At 33.8% G+C, this 23430-nt stretch overlaps 1 protein-coding gene and 2 long non-coding RNA genes across 4 annotated transcripts in view; 1 reads left to right on the forward strand and 2 right to left on the reverse strand.

Annotated features, from left to right (window-relative positions):
* The window catches only part of LOC127698938 (golgin subfamily A member 5-like), a 324899-nt gene that overhangs the window by 228059 nt on the left and 73410 nt on the right, over window positions 1-23430 (reverse strand). The window lies entirely within an intron of this gene.
* The window catches only part of LOC127699025 (uncharacterized), an 87135-nt gene that overhangs the window by 11057 nt on the left and 52648 nt on the right, over window positions 1-23430 (forward strand). The window lies entirely within an intron of this gene.
* On the reverse strand, window positions 1214-22576 carry LOC127699003 (uncharacterized). The gene is made up of 3 exons (XR_007980986.1): window positions 22525-22576; window positions 9948-14273; window positions 1214-1416 (listed from the first exon to the last, which is right to left on the reverse strand). It is a non-coding gene; the product is annotated as an uncharacterized LOC127699003 (long non-coding RNA).

Below are 23430 nucleotides of genomic sequence, written 5' to 3' on the forward strand. Positions count from 1 at the left end.
TTTAATTTACCTAGTATGGTCTGATATCCAAAATCTAACAACATGGTTAGATTCAGCATATGAAAAAACACCAAAAATTTAATTTTAGTTGAAATCAAACAAAGATTAATTTTAGACCCTTCAAACCTTAATATGGACTAATTTGAAACAGGGCCCAAAATAAAAAATCTAAATGCACAATAAAATTCAGCATATCATAAGAGCCGCAATAATTCAGTTTTTGATGAAACTAAACAAAGTTTAATTTTGGACCCTTTGATCCTCAATGTAACCAATTAAAAAATGAGGCCCAATATCCAAAATAGTAATACAAGGTTAGAACCCCCAAAAATTAAAGACTTGATTTAATCCCATTGAAATTGGTTAAAAGATTTGTATTTATTACATTGGTTGCAATGAATTACATTGATTTCCCAGTGAAATAAAAACCGATAATTTCACATGTAAAAATAAACGTGGTTATTTCACTCCTCTGACATCATACAACAATAGGCGTTGTCAAGACGTCGATAACGTCTGATCAAAACAAATTGTGAATGCATAGAAAAAGATACAGTTCCTTACATTTCTACTTTAATTTCATAAAAAAAGCCATTTGCCAATGTAATAAAAAGAATAACTATAATCAAAGAATTCAAATATCGAAAAATATTCAACTCGTGACCGAACAACACTGATAATTAACTCATGCGCTAAGCGCATTCGTGAATTAATGTGTTGTTCAGTCACTCGTTGAATATTTTTCTCCATTTGAATTCTTCGATTAGTTATTCTATAATTATTTTCAATTGAAGATTTCTTGCTATTGTGCAATACTGTGCTATTGCGCAACACTGTGCTGTTGCACAATACTTAGTTAATCTGTTATATATAACAATTTATCCTGCAATCGACCTTTCTACTATACTAATACAGGTGTACAGATAACACGAAGCGATATACGTATACTAGACGTATATAGCCTCCTGGTATCCTGCTTCTGTTGTGAGCGAACGGTTATGTCAAATCACTGTTTACGTCACAGTTCAATTTGGGGTCCTCATTGCGGTCTGCGTATCAGTCATGTCGATTTCTTTTAAAAAACAAATTCAACGATTGGGATGGGAAAAAAATGTACAAAATGAAAGAACCTTAGTGAGCGCGCTCACATACCCAACGTCCCCACATTATCATTGGAGAAAAAAAATAAGTGTAAGAAAAAAAAATTGTATCAGAAAAAATAAAATGCTCCGCAGGGCGCAGCTTGATACGACCGCAGAGGTCATAACCCTGAACAGTTGGGGCAAGTATGGACACAACATTCAAGCTTGATACAGCTCTGAATTTGGATTGTGATTAAATATTTGACACAGCATAGGCTTCTGACACAGAATGAATGTGGTCTAAGAACTTAAAAATTTTAAATTGGACATTCACCTATTATGGTCCAATATCCAAAATCTAAATACATGGTTAGATTCAGCATATCAAAGAACCCCAAGAATTCAATTTTTGATGAGATCAAACAAAGTTTAATTTTGGACCCTTTTGACCTCAATGTGGACAAAGTTGATAACAGGGCCCAAAAATCAAAAATCTAAATACATGGTTAGATTCAGCATATCAAAGAACCCCATATATTCAATTTTTGTTGAAATCAAACAAAAGTTTAATTTTGGACCCCGATTTGGACCAACTTGAAAACTGGGCCCATAATCAAAAATCTAAATACATGTTTAGATTCAGCATATCAAAGAACCCTAAGAATTCAATTTTTGTTAAAATCAAACTTAGTTTAATTTTGGACCCTTTGGACCTTAATGTAGACCAATTTGAAAACGGAACCAAAAATTAAGAATCTAAATACACGGTTAGATTCGGCATATCAAAGAACCCCAATAATTCAATTTTTGATGAAATCAAACAAAGTTTAATTTTGGACCCTTTGGACCAATTTTAAAACGGGGCCCAAAATCCAAAAACTTAATACACGGTTAGATTCAGCATATTAAAGAACACCAAGAATTCAAGAATAAAACCCCATTGAAATTGGTCAAGAAATAAGCAATTTATACGAAGTATCTTCTTTTGCACAATTGACAATTTCTTGCTATTGCACAATATTGTGCTATTGGATATTTCTTGCTATTGCGCAATACTGTGCAATTGAAGATTTCTTGCTATTGCGCAATACTGTGCAATTGAAGATTTTTTGCTATTATGCAATACTGTGCAATTGAAAATTTCTTGCTATTGCACAATACTTATTATATAATAATTTACACATCCTGTTTGGTGTGTGTCTCCTACCATATCATAATTATTTGCTTTTAAATATAAATCAGAAATAACCAACTTAAAATGGAAAATTTTAAAAGAAAAAAAAAGAAAAAAAACAAAAAAAAGGAAAAAAACAAAAAATCCCCCCCCCCCAAAATTTTTTGAACCCCCTTATGATTCATCACCCCCAAACTCAATCCCAGCCTTCCCTTTGTGGTATGGTACCTTGCAGTACAATTTCAGAGAGATCCATACACTTGAACACAAGTTATTGTCTGGAAACTAGAAAAATGCTTGTTTTTTGGCCCCTTTTTGGCCCCCAATTCCTAAACATTTCGGGCAATTACCCCCAAACTCAATTCCAGCTTTCCCTTTGTAATATGGAACCTTGTAGTACAATTTCAGAAATATCCAAACACTTACACACAAGTTATTGTCATGAAACTAGAAAAATGCTTGATTTTGCCCCTTTTTTGGCCCCTAATTCCTAAAATTTTGAGGCAATTACCCCCAAAATCAATCCCAGCATTCCCTGTGTGGTATGGTACCTTGCAGTACAATTTCAGAGAGATCCATACACTTGAACACAAGTTATTGTCTGGAAACTAGAAAAATGCTTATTTTTGGCCCCTTTTTGGCCCCTTATTCCTAAACGTTTCGGGCAATTACCCCCAAACTCAGTTCCAGCTTTCCCTTTGTGATATGGAACCTTGTAGTACAATTTCAGAAAGATCCATACACTTACACACAAGTTATTGTCATGAAACTAGAAAAATGCTTGTTTTTTGCCCCTTTTTTGGCCCCTAATTCCTAATATTTTAAGGCAATTACCCCAAAAATCAATCCCAGCATTCCCTTTGTAATATGGAACCTTGTGGTACAATGTCAGAGAGATCCATACACTAACACACAAGTTATGTCTGGAAGTTACAAAAATGCTTATTTTGCCCCTTTTTGGCCCCTCTTTCCTTAACTGTTGGTACCATAACCCCCAAAATCAATCCCTACCTTCCTTTTGTGGTATTGAACCTTATGGTAAAATTTCATAGAGATCCATTCACTTAAACTAAAGTTAGAGTGCGAAAACCAATGTGTCTTCGGACGACGCCGGACGACAACGACGACGCCAATGTCATACCAATATACGACCGCAAAAATTTTTGCGGTCGTATAAAAATTGAATCATAATTTCCTGTCAATATGCACATCTACATAGTATGTCCTTATTATCTACACAGTTTCATGAAATTCTGTTGTGTGGTTTGAGAGGAGTTGCGATGAAAAAAGGTTGCAGTTGTATATTGGGCAAATAAGTTCAAAGGGGCGTAACTCCTGGAAAAAAATTGAATCGTATTTCCTGTTGATATGCATATCTACATAGTATGTCCTTATTATCTGAAAAGGTTTCTTGAAATTCTGTTGTGTGGTTTGAGAGGAGTTGCGATGAAAAAAGGTTGCAGTAGTATATTGGGCAAATAAGTTCAAAGTGGCGTAACTCCTGGAAAAAAAAATTGAATCGTAATGTCCTGTCGATATGCACATCTACGTGGTATGTCCTTATTATCTGAAAAGGTTTCATGAAATTCTGTTGTGTGGTTTGACAGGAGTTGCGATGACAAAAGGTTGCAGTAGTATATTGGGCAAATAAGTTCAAAGGTGCGTAACTCCTGGAAAAAAAAATTGAATCGTAATTTCCTGTCGATATGCACATCTATGTAGTATGTCCTTATTATCTGAAAAGGTTTCCTGAAATTCTGTTGTGTGGTTTGAGAGGAGTTGCGATGACAAAAGGATGCAGTAGTATATTGGGCAAATAAGTTCAAAGGTGCGTAACTCCTGGAAAAAAATTGAATTGTAATTTCCTGTCGATATGCACATCTACGTAGTATGTCCTTATTAATTGAAAAGGTTTCCTGAAATTCTGTTGTGTGGTTTGAGAGGAGTTGCGATGACAAAAGGTTGCAGTAGTATATTGGGCAAATAAGTTCAAAGGGGCGTAACTCCTGGAAAAAAAATAGAATCTTAATTTCCTGTCGATATGCACATCTACGTAGTATGTCCTTATTATCTGAAAAGATTTCATGAAATTCTGTTGTGTGGTTTGAGAGGAGTTGCGATGACAAACTGTTGCAGTAGTACATTAAGGTAAATAAGTTCAAAGGGGCGTAACTCCTAGAAAAATAATTGAATCGTAATTTTCTGTCTATATGCACAACTACATAGTATGTCCTTATTATCTAAAAAGGTTTCATAAAATTCTGTTGTGTGGTTTGAGAGGAGTTGCAATGACAAGAAACAGGACTGACGGACTGACGGACGGACAGACGGACAGACGGACGGACCGACGGACGGACAGACCGACGGACAGATGGACGGGTCAAAAACATTATACCCTCCGCAACTCGTTGCGTGGGATATAATTAATTGCAGGATAAAGACAATCTGAAGCTCGCATTACACCTGTTTCTTAACCTGGTACAAATGCAGCTGATATTTAAAGACACTAAATAGTTATTGTCTATTTACATATTTAGTGTGTATCTCCTGGCATATCAGTATTTGTTGCTTTTATATATAAATCAGAAATAATCAATGTAAGAATGAAAAATTTTTGGGAAAAAAAAAACAAAAAATTATGAAAAAAAATTCCCCCTCCCAAAATATTTTTGAAAATCTTGAAGAAAAAAGTATGAACCCCCCAAAAAAAAATCCTCCCCCCCCCCCAAATTTTTTTTTTTCTTCAAAAATTGAAGATTTCTTGCTATTGCGCAATACTGTGCTGTTGCACAATACTTAGTAAATCTGTTATATATAATAATTTACACACCCTGTTTGGTGTGTATCTCCTGCCATATCAGTATTTGTTCCTTTTATATATAAATCAGAAATAATCAATGAAAAAATGAAAAATTTTTGGGAAAAAAAAATGAAAATTATGAAAAAAAAAATTCCCCCCAATTTTTTTTTTTTTAAATCTTGAAGAAAAAAAGTATGAGCCTTCCCTTTGTGATATGGAACATTGTAGTACAATTTCAGAGAGATCCATACACTTAAACACAAGTTATTGTTTGAAAACTAGAAAAATGCTTGTTTTTGGCCATTTTTGCCCCTAATTCATGATCGTTTGGGGCAATCACCCCCTAACTCAATCCAAGCATTCCCTTTGTGATATGGAGCCTTGTGGTACAATTTCAGAGATCCATACACTTACACACAAGTTATTGTATGGAAACTACAAAAATGCTTGTTTTGGCCCCTAATTCCTAAACTGTTAGTACCATAACCCCCAAAATCAATCCCAACCTTCCTTTTGTGGTATTGAACCTTCTGGTAAAATTTCATAGAGATCCATTCACTAAAACTAAAGTTATTGTCCGGAAACCAAATGTGTCTTCGGACTACGAGGCCAACGACGACATGATAGCATTATAGGAACACAAAGTTTTTGGGGTAGTATAAAAAATGTTCAGGAACCTGAGCTTCCTATTTGAACACTTACATTCTCAACTGCATGGTTACACTTATCATGCTGACAATTTTAACAAGAGTGCACATGCTGAAATGTCTCGCCTTCCTTACTGACCATTGATTTTATATTGATAGTCCTAAATATAAAGCTTTACTACAACTATCACATAAATTTACATGATCAAAGAAAATGAGGTCAAGGTCAGATAAACCAAACTGTAAATACATGTACACCTTACAATCATTCCATACACCAAATATGCTTTAAATATAGTTGACCTATTGCACATAGTATCTAAGAAACATACTTAACAAGGAAAATTTATCATTGATCGATGAACCATGAAATTGAGGTCACGGTCAGATGAACCCTGCCAGACAGACATGTACACCTTACAATCATTACATGCTTTAAATATAGTTGACCTATTGTAAATAGTATCTGAGAAACAAACTTAACCAGGAAAACTTAAGATTGACCAATGAACCATGCAAAATGAGGTCATGGTCAGATGATAATTGCCAGACAGACATATACACCTTACTATCATTCCATACACCATATATAGTTGACCTATTGCTTATAGTATTAGAAAAACAGACCAAAAAACAAAAAAATTTAACATTGAGCAATGAACCATAAAAATGAGGTCAAGGTCAATTAAAACATGCCAGACTGACATGTACATTGTAAAATATTTCCATACACCAAATATAGTTGACCTATTGCATATAGTATTAGAAAAAAAGACCAAAACACAAAAACTTAACTTTAACCACTGAACCATGAAAATAAGGTCAAGGTCAGATGACACCTGCCAGTTGGACATGAACACCTTACAATCATTCCATACACCAAATATAGTAGACCTATTGCTTATAGTATCTGATATATGGACTTACCACGAAAACTTAACCTTGTTCACTGATCCATGAAATGAGGTCGAGGTCAGATGAAAACTGTCTGACAGGCATGAGGACCTTGCAAGGTACGCACATACTAAAAATAGTTATCCTATTACTCATTAATAAGAGAGAAATTAACATTACAAAAAATCTTAACTTTTTTTTCAAGTAGTCAATGAACCATGAAAATGAGTTCAAGGACAATAATCATATGACAGACAGAACCTTCATAACATAAGGCATCTATATACCAAGTATGAAGCATCCAGGTCTTCTACCTTCTAAAATATAAAGCTTTTAAGTAGTTAATTAGCGCCGCCGCCGGATCACTATCCCTATGTCAAGCTTTCTGCGACAGAAGTTGCAGGCTCAACAAAAATGGCAGATGTTTTGAAAGTCAAACTTGCTGTGTTTTTAAATGCTTTCATTCGCTGACTTTGGTAATGTTGATTTTGCATTTGCCAGAAATACAACCACACTTTTACTTTGAATGATAGTTCACTTGACCTAAACAAGTCTGACTCATATAAATCAAATAACAGTTTTAGATTTTCGATTATAACGCGTGCTTCCGGGTTTTTGATATCCATCTCAGAGAGAACAAGGGTCATAGCAATGCTAGGTTCATTGAGAGTTGTTGGTTCATCAGGTTGGTGCCCATTTATGGGTTTTCATGTAGAAAAGGGGGGATAAAACACATAAGAAGTCAAAATGTGATTCAAGCCAAGAGCCTATAATCCATTGGTTGTCTTTGATTGCTGTCTACGATGTTTTGATTGTTTATGTTCTTTTTGTAGTATAAATTAAGCCTCTTTTTTTTGTCTGTTTTTTTTAATTAGCGATGGATTATTCATCCCATACAGTATTGGATTTGCTCATTGTTGAATGTCGTACAGTGATCTAAATAAAAAAAATTGTGCTTTACCGGGCGCAGCTGGATACAACCGCAGAGGTCCAACCCTGAACAGTTGGGGAAAAACTGGACACAATATTCAAGCTTGATACAGGTCTGAATTTGGATTGTAATTAAATATTTGACACATTATAGGTTTCTGACACAGAATAAATGTAGTCAAAGAACTTGAAATTGGTTATATGATTTGAATTTATATTCAATTGAAGATTTCTTGCTGTTGTGCAATACAAAGTAAATCTGTTTTCAGACTATATACAAAGAATTAGCAAAATAAATTGTGACCCCAAACTTTTTTTTTTGGAAAATTGATAATTTCTTTAATCTTGAGGAAAAAAAATTAAAATGTGGTACAATTTAAGAGACATCCATACACTTAAACACAAGTTATTGTCTGAACACTAAAAAATGCTTGTTTTGGCCCCTAATTCCTGAACAGTTTGGGTAATTACCCCCAAAATGAATCCCAATCTTCTACTTGTGGTATTGAACCTTGTGGTACAATTTCAGAGCAATCAAAATACTTATACACAAGTTATTGTCCTGAAACTAGAAAAATGCTTGTTTTGGGCCCCTTTTTGGTCCCTAATTCCTAACTGGTTGGGACCATCACCCCCAAAAACAATCCCAACCTTCCTTTTGTGGTATTGAACCTTTTGGTTAAATTTCATAGAGATCCATACGCTTAAACTAAGGTTATTGTCCGGAAACCAAATGTCTTCAGACGATGACGTGATAGCAATATACGAAAGCAAATTTTTTGCGGTTGTATAAAAATGTATAGATAACGAAGCGTACACAATTTGAAAAAAGTGACACTTAAAAACATGCATTTTTTTTCTTTTCTAGATATCACGCTTACCTTAAACCTTTATTGTTTTGTTAAGTTTAAATTTATATTATCAAAAATATATGCTTTAAAATATATGAGGCACAGGAAACTTAAAATTTATAATTATCAAAACAAGAGTGCACACGCTGAAATGTCTCGCCTTCTTTACTAACCATTGATTTTATGTTGATAGTCCTAAACACAAAGCTTTACTACAAGTAACACATAAACTTAATATGATCCAAGAAAATGAGGTCAAGGTCAGATAAACCAAACAAGAAATACAGCTATTGCTATTGCTTATTGTTTCTAAGAAACAGTCTTAAACAAGAAAACTTAACATTGACCAATGAACCATGAAAATGAGGTCAAGGTCAGATGAACCATGCCAGACAGACATGTACACCTTACAATCAATTTAGGCATTAAATATAGTTGACCTATTGCTTATGGTATCTAAGAAACAAACTTAACCATGAAAACTTAACATTGACCAATGAACCATGAAAATGAGGTCAAGGTCAGATGATACCTGCCAGACAGACATATACACCTTACAGTCCTTCCATACATCAAATATAGTTGATCTATTGCTTATAGTTGAAGAAAAACAGACCAAAACACAAAAACTTAACACTGAGAAATGAACCGTGAAAATGAGGTCAAGGTCAATTAAAACCTGTGAGACTGACATGTACATCATAAAATTTTTTTTATACACCATTTATAGTTGACCTATTGCATATAGTATTAGAAAAAAAGACCAAAACTCAAAAACTTAACTTTGACCACTGAACAATGAAAATGAGGTCAAGGTCAGATGACACCTACCAGTTGGAAATGTACACCTTACAATCATTCCATATACCAAATATAGTAGACCTACTGCTTATAGTATCTGATATATGGACTTGACCACGAAAATTTAACCTTGTTCACTGATCCATGAAATGAGGTCGAGGTCAAATGAAAATTGTCTGACGGGCATGAGGACCTTGCAAGGTACGCACATACTAAATATAGTTATCCTATTACTCATAATAAGAAAGAAATCAACATTACAAAAAATGTTGACTTTTTTTCAAGTAGTCACTGAACCATGAAAATGAGGTCAAGGACAATGGACATATGACAGACGAAAACTTCGTAACATAAGGCATCTATATACAAAGTATGAAGCATCCAGGTCTTCTAGCTTCTAAAATATACAGCTATTAAGAAGTTAGCTAACGCCGCCGCCGCTGGATCACTATCCCTATGTCGAGCTTTCTGCGACAAAAGTCGCAGGCTCGACAAAAAAGTAAGCATGCTTTTATTAGTGGCATGATTGTGCATTTTTTTTAAATTTGCCTTTAAAAATATCAAATATTTAAATAAAATGCTCCGCAGGGCGCAGCTTGATACGACCGCAGAGGTCAAACCCTGAACAGTTGGGGCAAGTATGGACACAACATTCAAGCTTGATACAGCTCTGAATTTGGATTGTGATTAAATATTTGACACAGCATAGGTTTCTGACACAGAATGAATGTGGTCTAAGAACTAAAAAATTTTAAATTGGACATTCACCTATAATGGTCCAATATCCAAAATCTAAATACATGGTTAGATTCAGCATATCAAAGAACCCCAAGAATTCAATTTTTGATGAAATCAAACAAAGTTTAATTTTGGACCCTTTTGACCTCAATGTGGACAAAGTTGATAACAGGGCCCAAAAATCAAAAATCTAAATACATGGTTAGATTCAGCATATCAAAAAACCCCATATATTCAATTTTTGTTGAAATCAAACACAGTTTAATTTTGGACCCCGATTTGGACCAACTTGAAAACTGGGCCCATAATCAAAAATCTAAATACATGTTTAGATTCAGCATATCAAAGAACCCTAAGAATTCAATTTTTGTTAAAATCAAACTTAGTTTAATTTTGGACCCTTTGGACCTTAATGTAGACCAATTTGAAAACGGAACCAAAAATTAAGAATCTAAATACACGGTTAGATTTGGTATATCAAAGAACCCCAATAATTCAATTTTTGATGAAATCAAACAAAGTTTAATTTTGGACCCTTTGGACCTCAATGTGGACCAATTTAAAAACGGGGCCCAAAATCCAAAAACTTAATACACGGTTAGATTCAGCATATTACAGAACACCAAGAATTCAAGAATAAAACCCCATTGAAATTGGTCAAGAAATAAGCAATTTATACGAAACGAAGTATATTCTTTTGCACAATACTGTGCAATTGAATATTTCTTGCTATTGCGCAATACTGCACAATTGACAAGTTCTTGCTATTGCCCAATACTGCACAATTGACAAGTTCTTGCTATTGCGCAATATTGTGCTATTGGATATTTCTTGCTATTGCGCATTACTGTGCAATTGAAGATTTCTTGCTATTGCGCAATACTGTGCAATTGAAGATTTCTTGCTATTGTGCAATACTGTGCAATTGAAAATTTCTTACTATTGCACAATACTTATTATATAATAATTTACACATCCTGTTTGGTGTGTATCTCCTACCATATCATTATTATTTGCTTTTAAATATAAATCAGAAATAACCAACTTAAAATGGAAAATTTTAAAAGATAAAAAAAAGGAAAAAAAAAAAATCACCCCCCAAATTTTTTGAACCCCCTTATGATTCATCACCCCCAAACTCAATCCCAGCCTTCCCTGTGTGGTATGGTACCTTGCAGTACAATTTCAGAGAGATCCATACACTTGAACACAAGTTATTATCTGGAAACTAGAAAAATGCTTATTTTTGGCCCCTTTTTGGCCCCCAATTCCTAAACGTTTCGGGCAATTACCCCCAAACTCAATTCCAGCTTTCCCTTTGTGATATGGAACCTTATAGTACAATTTCAGAAATATCCAAACACTTACACACAAGTTATTGTCATGAAACTAGAAAAATGCTTGTTTTTTTACCCTTTTTTGGCCCCTAATTCCTAAAATTTTGAGGCAATTACCCCCAAAATCAATCCCAGCATTCCCTGTGTGATATGGAACCTTGTGGTATAATTTCAGAGAGATCCATACACTTGAACACAATTTATTGTCTGGAAACTAGAAAAATGCTTATTTTTGGCCCCTTTTTGGCCCCTTATTCCAAAACGTTTCGGGCAATTACCCCCAAACTCAATTCCAGCTTTCCCTTTGTGATATGGAACCTTGTAGTTCAATTTCAGAAAGATCCATACACTTTCACACAAGTTATTGTCATGAAACTAGAAAAATGCTTGTTTTTTGCCCCTTTTTTGGCCCCTAATTCCTAATATTTTGAGACAATTACCCCCAAAATCAATCCCAGCATTCCCTTTGTGATATGGAACCTTGTGGTACAATGTCAGAGAGATCCATACACTAACACACAAGTTATGTCTGGAAGTTACAAAAATGCTTATTTTTGGCCCCTTTTTGGCCTCTAATTCCTTAACTGTTGGTACCATAACCCCCAAAATCAATCCCAACCTTCCATTTGTGGTATTGAACCTTATGGTAAAATTTCATAGAGATCCATTCACTTAAACTAAAGTTAGAGTGCGAAAACCAATGTGTCTTCCGACGACGACGACGACGACGACGACAACGTCATACCAATATACGACCGCAAAAATTTTCGCGGTCGTATAAAAACCTTGCAGTAATTAATGAGTTATACTGCATAGAATATAATGAAGCAAAATTTCCAAAGAATAAATATTGGAGTTCCTTAAAAGTGTAAATACTCCTGTATTACACGCGAAATATCATGTGAGTTGGCAACTATGTTTTCCTCTGTCTGAACTCAGTGGTACAAGGTGTGTTCAATTTAAAGGCATCAAAATCCGGATTCATTACAGGGTGATACTACCTTTAGATTTTCCAACACATGTTTTATTTGTTGGAGGCCAATAGCTTCAAAGTATTTCTTTTGTTCTTTGAACCTTTTGCAAAAACTTATTAAAGATATCAGGTATATAATTAGGAATGACAGATGGCCATTTTGTCTACAAAAGACTCATCAGTGGCACATAAATCAAAACAATTGGAAGGACAAATTAAATACAAAGTTGAAGAGCATTAAAAATGAAATAAAATGCTCCGCAGGGCGCAGCTTGATACGACCGCAGAGGTCGAACCCTGAACAGTTGGGGCAAGTATGGACACAACATTCAAGCTTGATACAGCTCTGAATTTGGATTGTGATTAAATATTTGACACAGCATAGGTTTCTGACACAGAATGAATGTGGTCTAAGAACTTAAAAATTTTAAATTGGACATTCACCTATTATGGTCCAATATCCAAAATCTAAATACATGGTTAGATTCAGCATATCAAAGAACCCCAAGAATTCAATTTTTGATGAAATCAAACAAAGTTTAATTTTGGACCCTTTTGACCTCAATGTGGACAAAGTTGATAACGGGGCCCAAAAATCAAAAAATCTAAATACATGGTTAAATTCAGCATATCAAAGAACCCCATATATTCAATTTTTGTTGAAATCAAACAAAGTTTAATTTTGGACCCCGATTTGGACCAACTTGAAAACTGGGCCCATAATCAAAAATCTAAATACATGTTTAGATTCAGCATATCAAAGAACCCTAAAAATTCAATTTTTGTTAAAATCAAACTAAGTTTAATTTTGGACCCTTTGGACCTTAATGTAGACCAATTTGAAAACAGAACCAAAAATTAAGAATCTAAATACACGGTTAGATTCGGCATATCAAAGAACCCCAATAATTCAATTTTTGATGAAATCAAACAAAGTTAAATTTTGGACCCTTTGGACCTCAATGTGGACCAATTTAAAAACGGGGCCCAAAATCCAAAAACTTAATACACGGTTAGATTCAGCATATTAAAGAACCCCAAGAATTCAAGAATAAAACCCCATTGAAATTGATCAAGAAATAAGCAATTTATACGAAGTATCTTCTTTTGCACAATACTGTGCAATTGAATATTTCTTGCTATTGCGCAATACTGTACAATTGACAATTTCTTGCTATTGCGCAATATTGTGCTATTGGATATTTCTTGCTATTGCGCAATACTGTGCAATCGAAGATTTCTTGCTATTGCGCAATACTGTGCAATTGAAGATTTCTTGCTATTGTGCAATACTGTGCAATTGAAAATTTCTTGCTATTGCACAATACTTATTATATAATAATTTACACATCCTGTTTGGTGTGTATCTCCTACCATATCATTATTATTTGCTTTTAAATATTAATCAGAAATAACCAACTTAAAATGGAACATTTTAAAAGAAAAAAAAAAGGAAAAAAAGAAAAAAAAAGTTAAAAAAAATCCCCCCCCAAATTTTTTGAACCCCCTTATAATTCATCACCCCCAAACTCAATCCCAGCCTTCCCTTTGTGGTATGGTACCTTGCAGTACAATTTCAGAGAGATCCATACACTTGAACACAAGTTATTGTCTGGAAACTAGAAAAATGCTTATTTTTGGCCCCTTTTTGGCCCCCAATTCCTAAACGTTTCGGGCAATTACCCCCAAACTCAATTCCAGCTTTCCCTTTGTGATATGGAACCTTGTAGTACAATTTCAGAAATATCCAAACACTTACACACAAGTTATTGTCATGAAACTAGAAAAATGCTTGTTTTTTGCCCCTTTTTTTGCCCCTAATTCCTAAAATTTTGAGGCAATTACCCCCAAAATCAATTACAGCCTTTCCTTTGTGATATGGAACCTTGTGGTACAATGTCAGAGAGATCCATACACTTACACACAAGTTATTGTCTGGAAGTTACAAAAATGCTTATTTTTGGCCCCTTTTTGGCCCCTAATTCCTTAACTGTTGGTACCATAACCCCCAAAATCAATCCCAACCTTCCTTTCGTGGTATTGAACCTTATGGTAAAATTTCATGGAGATCCATTCACTTAAACTAAAGTTAGAGTGTGAAAACCAATGTGTCTTCGGACGACGCCAGACGATGACGACGACGACGCCAACGTCATACCAATATACGACCAAAAAATTTTTCATTTTTGCGGTCGTATAAAAAAATTTAAAACTGAAGTGTATCATGGTATATATGTCATGAGAACCATAATTAAATGGCAATTTTAAATATCAGTGAAACATAATACAGATTAATTAACAATTTGTCCAATTCAATGAAAAACCTACTTTAAATAAAAAATGTAATAGTCATATCAAATTAGTATATATATAGCTAGTGGAGATGGATGAAAATGTAATACAGGATCTAAATTTAAAATTATAGATCATTTCATGTACATGTACACTATAATATGGATTTTACAATGGCCACTCTAGATCTCCATAGTTGGCACAAATGCACAACCAAATCATATTACTATTTTACAATAATAATGGGTCACTACTTAAGTTTTAAGCTACATATCTATTATACAATGAAATTTTCTTCAAATAAGCATTTAACTCATATATCTCTGATTCCTTGTACAGGTTTGGCTGTACATGGTCCTTTTTTTTTAATCAGCTCTTCAACGTTTCTATAAGTTTGAAATTTCAAATATTTTGGCCTGGAGTATCATAGAAGAGACATTATTTGCTGAAATGCAAATCTGATGCAGTAAAATTGGTAGCTGTTATTGTTAATTTCAAACAAGAGTGCACACGCTGAAATGTCTCGCCTTCTTTACTAATCATTGATATTATGTTGATAGTCCTAAATATAAAGCTTTATTACAACGGTCACATAAACTTAACATTAACCAAGTAAACTAAACATTGACCAATGAACCATGAAAATGAGGTCAAGGTTAGATGAACAATGCTAGGCAGGCATGTACAGCTAACAATTCTTCCGTACAACAAATATAGTTGACCTATTGCTTATAGTTTAAGAAAAACAGACCAAAACACAATAAAATGCTCCGCAGGGCGCAGCTTGATACGACCGCAGAGGTCATAACCCTGAACAGTTGGGGCAAGTATGGACACAACATTCAAGCTTGATACAGCTTTGCATTTGGATTGTGATTAAATATTTGACACAGCATAGGTTTCTGACACAGAATGAATGTGGTCTAAGAACTTAAAAATTTTAAATTGGACATTCACCTATTATGGTCTAATATCCAAAATCTAAATAAAAAGTTAGATTCAGCATATCAAAGAACCCCAAGAATTCAATTTTTGATGAAATCAAACAAAGTTTAATTTTGGACCCATTTGACCTCAATGTGGACAAAGTTGATAACGGGGCCCAAAAATCAAAAATCTAAATACATGGTTAGAGTCAGCATATCAAAGAACCCCATATATTCAATTTTTGTTGAAATCAAACAAAGTTTAATTTTGGACCCCGATTTGGACCAACTTGAAAACTGGGCCCATAATCAAAAATCTAAATACGTGTTTAGATTCAGCATATCAAAGAACCCTAAGAATTCAATTTTTGTTAAAATCAAACTAAGTGTTATTTTGGACCCTTTGGACCTTAATGTAGACCAATTTGAAAACGGAACCAAAAATTAAGAATCTAAATACACGGTTAGATTCGGCATATCAAAGAACCCAAATAATTCAATTTTTGATGAAATCAAACAAAGTTTAATTTTGGACCCTTTGGACCTCAATGTGGACCAATTTAAAAACGGGGCCCAAAATCCAAAATCTAAATACACGGTTAGATTCAGCATATTAAAGAACCCCAAGAATTCAAGAATAAAACCCCATTGAAATTGGTCAAGAAATAAGCAATTTATACGAAGTATCTTCTTTTGCACAATACTGTGCAATTAAATATTTCTTGCTATTGCGCAATACTGTACAATTGACAATTTCTTGCTATTGCGCAATATTGTGCTATTGGATATTTCTTGCTATTGCGCAATACTGTGCAATTGAAGATTTCTTGCTATTGCGCAATACTGTGCAATTGAAGATTTCTTGCTAATGTGCAATACTGTGCAATTGAAAATTTCTTGCTATTGCACAATACTTATTAAATAATAATTTACACATCCTGTTTGGTGTGTATCTCCTACCATATCATTATTATTTGCTTTTAAATATAAATCAGAAATAACCAACTTAAAATGGAAAATTTTAAAAGAAAAAAAAAAGGAAAAAAAAAAAATCTCCACCCCAAATTTTTTGAACCCCCTTATGATTCATCACCCCCAAACTTAATCCTCATCTTCCCTTTGTGGTATGGTACCTTGCAGTACAATTTCAGAGAGATCCATACACTTGAACACAAGTTATTGTCTGGAAACTAGAAAAATGTGTTTTTTGGCCCCTTTTTGGCCCCAAATTCCTAAACGTTTAGGGCAATTACCCCCAAACTCAAACCCAGCTTTCTCTTTGTGATATGGAACCTTGTAGTACAATTTCAGAAAGATCCATACACTTACACACAAGTTATTGTCCTGAAACTAGAAAAATGCTTGTTTTTTGCCCCTTTTTGGCCCCTAATTCCTAAAATATTGAGGCAATTACCCCCATCATCAATCCCAGCCTTCCCTTTGTGGTATGGTACCTTGCAGTACAATATCAGAGAGATCCATACACTTGAACACAAGTTATTGTCTGGAAACTAGAAAAATGCTTATTTTTGGCCCCTTTTTGGCCCCCTATTCCTAAACGTTTCGGCAATTACCCCCAAACTCAATTCCAGCTTTCCCTTTATGATATGGAACCCTGTAGTACAATTTCAGAAAGATCCATACACTTACACACAAGTTATTGTCATGAAACTAGAAATATGCTTGTTTTTTGCCCCTTTTTTGGCCCCTAATTCCTAAAATTTTGAGGCAATTACCCCCAAAATCACTCCCAGCATTCCTTTTGTGATATGGAACCTTGTGGTACAATGTCAGAGAGATCCATACACTAACACACAAGTTATGTCTGGAAGTTACAAAAATGCTTATTTTTGGCCCCTTTTTGGCCCCTAATTCCTTTACTGTTGGTACCATAACCCCCAAAATCAATCCCAACCTTCCTTTTGTGGTATTGAACCTTGTGGTAAAATTTCATAGAGATCCATTCACTTAAACTAAAGTTAGAGTGCGAAAACCAATGTGTCTTCGGACGACACGGGACGATGCCAGACGACGACGATGACGACGACGACGCCAACGTCATACCAATATACGACCACAAAATTTTTTTTGCTGTCGTATAAAAACTTAACACTGAGCAATGAACCTTGAAAATGAGGTTAAGGTGAAATAAAACCTGCATGACTGACATATAGATCATAAAATATTTCCATACACCAAATATAGTTGAACTATTGCATATAGTATTAGAAAAAAAGACCAAAACTCAAAAATTTAACTTTGACCACTGAACCATGAAAATGAGGTCAAGGTCAGATGACACCTGCCAGCTAGACATGTACACCTTACAATCATTCCATACACCAAATATAGTAGACCGATTGCATACAGTATAAGAATAAAATGCTTCGCTGGGCGCAGCTTGATACGACCTCAGAGGTCGAACCCTGAACAGTTGGGGCAAGTATGGACACAACATTCAAGCTTGATACAGCTCTGAATTTGGATTGTGTTTTAATATTTGACACAGCATAGGTTTCTGACACAGAAAGAATGTGGTCTAAGAACTTCAATTTTTTTAATTTACCTATTATGGTCCAATGTCCAAAATCAAAATACATGGTTAGATTCATCATATCAAAGAACCCCATATATTCAATTTTTGTTGAAATCAAACAAAGTTTAATTTTGGACCCCAATTTGGACCAACTTGAAAACTGGGCCAAAAATCTAAAATCTAAATACATGTTTAGATTCAGCATATCAAAGAACCCCATATATTCAATTTTTGTTGAAATCAAACAAAGTTTAATTTTGGACCCCAATTTGGACCAACTTGAAAACTGGGCCAAAAATCTAAAATCTAAATACATGTTTAGATTCAGCATATCAAAGAACCCCATATATTCAATTTTTGTTGAAATCAAACAAAGTTTAATTTTGGACCCCAACTTGGACCAACTTGAAAACTGGGCCCATAATCAAAAATCTAAACACATGTTTAAATTCAGCATATCAAAGAACCCCAAAAATTCAATTTTTGTTAAAATCAAACTAAGTTTAATTTTGGACCCTTTGGACCTTAATGTAGACCAATTTAAAAACACGGGACCCAAAATTAAAAATCTAAATACACGATAGATTAGGCATATCAAAGAACCCCGATAATTCAATTTTTTATGAAATCAAACAAAGTTTAATTTTGGACCCTTTTGACCTCAATATGAACCAATTTGATAGCGGGCCCACAAATAAAAAATCTAAATACATGGTAAGATTCAGCATATCAAAGAACCCCATATATTCAATTTTTGTTGAAATCAAACAAAGTTTTATTTTGGACCCCAGTTTGGACCAACTTGAAAACTGGGCCAAAAATCTAAAATCTAAATACATGTTTAGATTCAGCATATCAAAGAACCCCATATATTCAATTTTTGTTGAAATCAAACAAAGTTTAATTTTGGACCCCAACTTGGACCAACTTGAAAACCGGGCCCATAATCAAAAATCTAAACACATGTTTAGATTCAGCATATCAAAGAACCCCAAAAATTCAATTTTTTGTTAAAATCAAACTAAGTTTAATTTTGGACCCTTTGGACCTTAATGTAGACCAATTTAAAAAACTGGACCCAAAATTAAAAATCTAAATACACGGTTAGATTTGGCATATCAAAACCCCAATAATTCAATTTTTGATGAAATCAAACAAAGTTTAATTTTGGACCCTTTTGACCTCAATATGAACCAATTTGATAGCGGGCCCACAAATAAAAAATCTAAATACATGGTAAGATTCAGCATATCAAAGAACCCCATATATTCAATTTTTGTTGAAATCAAACAAAGTTTTATTTTGGACCCCAGTTTGGACCAACTTGAAAACTGGGCCAAAAATCTAAAATCTAAATACATCTTTAGATTCAGCATATCAAAGAACCCCATATATTTCAATTTTTGTTGAAATCAAACAAAGTTTAATTTTGGACCCCAATTTGGACCAACTTGAAAACTGGGCCAAAAATCTAAAATCTAAATACATGTTTAGATTCAGCATATCAAAGAACCCCATATATTCAATTTTTGTTGAAATCAAACAAAGTTTAATTTTGGACCCCAACTTGGACCAACTTGAAAACTGGGCCCATAATCAAAAATCTAAACACATGTTTAAATTCAGCATATCAAAGAACCCCAAAAATTCAATTTTTGTTAAAATCAAACTAAGTTTAATTTTGGACCCTTTGGACCTTAATGTAGACCAATTTAAAAAACGGGACCCAAAATTAAAAATCTAAATACACGGTTAGATTTGGCATATCAAAACCCCAATAATTCAATTTTTGATGAAATCAAACAAAGTTTAATTTTGGACCCTTTTGACCTCAATATGAACCAATTTGATAGCGGGCCCACAAATAAAAAATCTAAATACATGGTAAGATTCAGCATATCAAAGAACCCCATATATTCAATTTTTGTTGAAATCAAACAAAGTTTTATTTTGGACCCCAGTTTGGACCAACTTGAAAACTGGGCCAAAAATCTAAAATCTAAATACATGTTTAGATTCAGCATATCAAAGAACCCCATATATTCAATTTTTGTTGAAATCAAACAAAGTTTAATTTTGGACCCCAATTTGGACCAACTTGAAAACTGGGCCAAAAATCTAAAATCTAAATACATGTTTAGATTCAGCATATCAAAGAACCCCATATATTCAATTTTTGTTGAAATCAAACAAAGTTTAATTTTGGACCCCAACTTGGACCAACTTGAAAACTGGGCCCATAATCAAAAATCTAAACACATGTTTAAATTCAGCATATCAAAGAACCCCAAAAATTCAATTTTTGTTAAAATCAAACTAAGTTTAATTTTGGACCCTTTGGACCTTAATGTAGACCAATTTAAAAACACGGGACCCAAAATTAAAAATCTAAATACACGATAGATTAGGCATATCAAAGAACCCCGATAATTCAATTTTTTATGAAATCAAACAAAGTTTAATTTTGGACCCTTTTGACCTCAATATGAACCAATTTGATAGCGGGCCCACAAATAAAAAATCTAAATACATGGTAAGATTCAGCATATCAAAGAACCCCATATATTCAATTTTTGTTGAAATCAAACAAAGTTTTATTTTGGACCCCAGTTTGGACCAACTTGAAAACTGGGCCAAAAATCTAAAATCTAAATACATGTTTAGATTCAGCATATCAAAGAACCCCATATATTCAATTTTTGTTGAAATCAAACAAAGTTTAATTTTGGACCCCAACTTGGACCAACTTGAAAACCGGGCCCATAATCAAAAATCTAAACACATGTTTAGATTCAGCATATCAAAGAACCCCAAAAATTCAATTTTTGTTAAAATCAAACTAAGTTTAATTTTGGACCCTTTGGACCTTAATGTAGACCAATTTAAAAAACGGGACCCAAAATTAAAAATCTAAATACACGGTTAGATTTGGCATATCAAAACCCCAATAATTCAATTTTTGATGAAATCAAACAAAGTTTAATTTTGGACCCTTTTGACCTCAATATGAACCAATTTGATAGCGGGCCCACAAATAAAAAATCTAAATACATGGTAAGATTCAGCATATCAAAGAACCCCATATATTCAATTTTTGTTGAAATCAAACAAAGTTTTATTTTGGACCCCAGTTTGGACCAACTTGAAAACTGGGCCAAAAATCTAAAATCTAAATACATCTTTAGATTCAGCATATCAAAGAACCCCATATATTCAATTTTTGTTGAAATCAAACAAAGTTTAATTTTGGACCCCAACTTGGACCAACTTGAAAACTGGGCCCATAATAAAAAATCTAAACACATGTTTAGATTCAGCATATCAAAGAACCCCAAGAATTCAATTTTTGTTAAAATCAAACTAAGTTTAATTTTTGACCCTTTGGACCTTAATGTAGACCAATTTAAAAAACGGGACCCAAAATTAAAAATGTAAATACACGGTTAGATTTGGCATATCAAAGAACCCCAATAATTCAATTTTTGATGAAATCAAACAAAGTTTAATTTTGGACCCTTTTGACCTCAATATGAACCAATCTGATAGCGGGGTCCACAAATAAAAAATCTAAATACATGGTTAGATTCAGCATATCAAAGAACCCCATATATTCAATTTTTGTTGAAATCAAACAAAGTTTAATTTTGGACCCCAATTTGGACCAACTTGAAAACTGGGCCAAAAATCAAAAATCTAAATACATGTTTAGATTCAGCATATCAAAGAACCCCATATATTCAATTTTTGTTAAAATCAAACAAAGTTGAAATTTTTCAATATTTGAAATTTGAAAAAAAAATAATATTTGAAGAATAATTCTTTTTAATTTCTGAAATCTGAAATGAGAAAAAATTGACCCCCCACAATTTCTTTTTACCCCCCCCCCCTTTTTTTCCCCCAAACCATAATTACCCATTTAAATTTACCATAGTGCTAACTTAATCTATTTTATAATAGAATTTAAAATATAGTGTCAAATCTTTCATATGGATTTTTTTGTAAAAAAAAAAGATGCAACATTTGCAGATATTTTTACTGGTCTTCCTTTATAAATATGCATTTCTTTAAACATAATTTTAAAGCAGTGTAAGGGAAGTAACCAAAACGTTGTATTTGGATTACCTCCCTTACACTGTTTTAAATTATCTTAATTGTTCATTAACCATTACTTTATACATAATTTAAAAGCAGTGTAAGGGAGATAATTTCAATGATGTATTTGATTTATCTCCCTTACACTGCTTTAAATTATGTTTTGTACTAAAGTATTTGTCCATTAACCAGGACAACCTTGTTTTTCCCCCTTTTTTGCCCCTAATTCTTAAACGGTTTGAGCCATAACCCCCCCAAAGCAAGTCCTAACCATCCCTTTGTGGTATGGAAACTTGTAGTATAATTTCAGAGAGATCCATACACCGTTCCACAGTTATTGTCTGGAAACTAGAAAATGCTTATTTTTGGCCCCTTTTTGGCCCCTAATTCCTTAACTGTTGGTACCATAACCCCCAAAATCAATCCCCACCTTCCTTTTGTTGTATTGAACCTTATGGTAAAATTTCATAGAGATCCATTCACTTAAACTAAAGTTAGAGTGCGAAAACTAATGCGTCTTCGGACGACGACGACGACGCCGGACGACGACGACGACGACGACGACGACGACACCAACGTCATACCAATATACGACCACAAAAAATTTTTTGCGGTCGTATAAAAACAGACCAAAACACAAAAACTTAACTATAACCACTGAACCATGAAAATGTGGTCAAGGTCAGATGACACCTGCCAGTTGGACATGTACACCTTACAGTCCTTCCATACACCGAATATACTAGACCTATTGCTTATAGTATCTCAGATATGGACTTGACCACCAAAACTTAACCTTGTTCACTGATCCATGAAATGAGGTCGAGGTCAAGTGAAAACTGTCTGACGGGCATGAGGACCTTGCAAGGTACGCACATACCAAATACAGTTATCCTATTATTTATAATAAGAGAGAATTTAACATTACAAAAAATCTTAACTCTTTTTTCAAGTAGTCACTTAACCATGAAAATGAGGTCAAGGACATTGGACATGTGACTGACAGAAACATCATAACATGAGGCATCCATATATAAAGTATGAAGCATCCAGATCTTCCACCTTCTAAAATATAAAGCTTTTAAGAAATTAGCTAACGCCGCCGCCGCCGGATCACTATCCCTATGTCGAGCATTCTGCGACAAAAGTCGCAGGCTCGACAAAAATCAAATATATATGAAAGAGCAAAAAGCTGTTTTTCTAATTATTTAGGACTTTTTTTTGATATATCGGACTTCAATTCACTGAAAAATAATTTATTTTATTACATAGTTTCGTATCTTTTTACATTTCATATCCAGGAATTTAAACTAACATGTTTCGATATGCAATTGAAATTCTCAGTTTTGACACAGAG

The sequence above is a fragment of the Mytilus californianus genome, unplaced genomic scaffold, assembly GCF_021869535.1.
Source record: "Mytilus californianus isolate M0D057914Y unplaced genomic scaffold, xbMytCali1.0.p SCAF_4, whole genome shotgun sequence".
NCBI classification, from domain to species: Eukaryota; Metazoa; Mollusca; class Bivalvia; order Mytilida; family Mytilidae; genus Mytilus; species Mytilus californianus.